This window comes from Oryzias melastigma, linkage group LG8 (assembly GCF_002922805.2).
Source record: "Oryzias melastigma strain HK-1 linkage group LG8, ASM292280v2, whole genome shotgun sequence".
In the NCBI taxonomy this organism is placed as follows: Eukaryota; Metazoa; Chordata; class Actinopteri; order Beloniformes; family Adrianichthyidae; genus Oryzias; species Oryzias melastigma.
Window position 1 is genome coordinate 1,079,968 of NC_050519.1, and position 2,329 is coordinate 1,082,296.

The window sequence follows — 2,329 nt, forward strand, 5'->3', positions numbered from 1 at the left end:
TTATAGTAATTTGGAGTTTAGCTTCTATTTTAGCAACATGCTAACGTTTTTGGCTAATTTTGAGTTTAGCTAACATTTTAGCAGCATGCTAATGCCTTTAGCTAATTTGTTATATATTGGGGTTTTTTTAGACTACTTTAGAGTTTAGCTTCTACTTTAGCAACATGCTAACGTTTTTGACTTATTTAGTTTATTGAGGAATTTCAGGTTATTTGGAGCTTAGCTAGTATTTAAGTAATGGGCAAGTTTTTTCTTTTGGCTAATTTTTTGGAGTTTAGCTAACATTTTAGCAACATGCTAACGTTTTGGGCTAATTTGTTAACTACTGAGGTTTTTAGGCTAATTTAGTCTAGTTTCAGGCTATATGGAGCTTAGCTAGTATTTAAGCAATGAGTTAGTTTTTTGGGATAATTGGCATGTATTAGGGATTTTAAGCAATTTTACTACAAAATTTTTTGAAATTTAGGTAAACTTCACATCTCATTCACACACAGGCTCCAGCAGGTAGAATACTCTTCTGTTTAGTTTAGTTAGTGTTACAGAATCCACTAAAACGGTCAATAAAGTTATGATAATTTGGAGTTTTTCTTCCTGTCCAGTTAAATCTTTAAAATACTATTTGATGTCAGTTTATTTTTTAGCAGAGATAAACCAAAAGCTTTTGAGAATTGTTGATTACATCTTGCTGAACGTGCATGAATGTACCATTTGTTTCAGTAATAATGTTGACATTCTCAGTGAATCTTCGGCCTCCGTCTGTTTTGACTGTTAATGTGTTCCATGAAAAGGACTTCCTGTTGCAGCGATTCAAAGGTGCCGATTTCTGATTCATTGTGATGATTTAATTATTCATTAAACCAGCTGAATTACGGTTAATAATTTAGGAGACCGATTTTACAAGATTGGAGAGAATGCCCGGCTAATCTGAACAGGAACCAGGCTCCTCCTCCTCGCTGTCGAACGGTTCCTCCTCAGACGTCGTTATCGCAGTAATTAAATAAAAACAAGGATTTCTGACATCATTGTCATTCATACCATACACTACAGTTATGCATAATTCACCGGCGGGGAAAATAACACTTGAAGGAATGCCTTCCAAACACAGAGGGTTTTACTGGAGGAGCACACCTTGAATGTTGTGGCCCCGGTATGGGCTCTGTCTTTAACCGTTTGGACTCTGATAATGACACCAACACGCTGTGTTCAGCGGATCGAAAAGGAAGAGGAGATGAGGGAGAGGTAAGAGGGAGGCTTATCGCACAGTTAAGCTGCAGCTGCAGTTTCCATAACAACTACCTGCTAAAACCCGGCTCCCTCGACCATCATTAGAATAACATTTTTACTCGTCAAATAAGCATTAGAGGAATCTACATGAGCAATGAGATGGGAGTGACAGGGGTGGGGGGCGCCACTATCCGTGGAGGTGTGATTTGAAAGCCCGAGCAGAGAGCTTCTTTTTTCTGATCTGTAATTACAGGATGTAGTTCCTGAGGAAGGATGGCAGACATCCAGGGGTTTGTTGTGCAGCAGTTTAGCATCTGAAATCCTTTCCAGCCAGGCTCAACACGGGAGCGGGCTGATCAGAACTTCTTTCTTCCCAGCAGGAAACTCCAGGCGGGAAGCGTCTCTCCCATTCAGGCCTTCGTCTGATCAGCTTCACAGCCTCCACTCCAGGAGAGGATAATCAAGAGTTTAAAGGAAAAGTAAAGCGAGGGGAACACATTAAGTGTCGGCTGGTGCGGGTATCATTTAAAATCAGCGCTGATGGCTTCATTGCTGCCATGCTGTAACCTTGAGCGAGGGCTGGTGGGGCCCTGGTGACCACGCCGGGATGGGGAGAGGGATTGGCTCTCTTTGCATTCACATTCAGCTCAGCAGGCACCCGGGGGCTATAACCCTGAGAATCCGTATTAGGTGAGCCAAAGTCACCATTAATATAGAGCACTGGGCCATACTATAACCTTACACTTCACATCTCTGGGGTGTCCTGAACTGAGAAAAAAAAGAATGGTGCTTTCAAACAATCACTTGGGAGGACTTTCAAAAGTGACCTCTCACCAAAGTCAATCCGTTTGCTTTTCCTCCTTTTTTATTTTATTCATCTCTATCTCAAGCCCTCCATCCCCGTCAGCCTGCAGCTCCTCGCAGGAGATCCTCCGCTGCCCTGTGGCCTTTTCAACAGGACGGCGAAGAACCCGACAGGCTATCTTCATCGTGCACTCGAGTACCGAAGCGAGGGAAGCCGCGGCGCTCGCATTTCAAAAGCAGCTGCTCCTGCAGGCCCGATAAAGGACTCCTGGCTCGGCACATGTGGAAATAAACTGACAAA

At 42.9% G+C, this 2,329-nt stretch overlaps 1 long non-coding RNA gene across 1 annotated transcript in view; it reads left to right on the plus strand.

The window, feature by feature from the left end:
- LOC112146652 overlaps window positions 1–2,329 on the plus strand; it is a 3,102-nt gene extending 773 nt beyond the window's left edge. The window contains exons 2-3 of the long non-coding RNA XR_002919295.2: window positions 1,602–1,914; window positions 2,115–2,329. This is a non-coding gene — a long non-coding RNA (uncharacterized LOC112146652). The remainder of the gene's footprint in view (window positions 1–1,601; window positions 1,915–2,114) is intronic.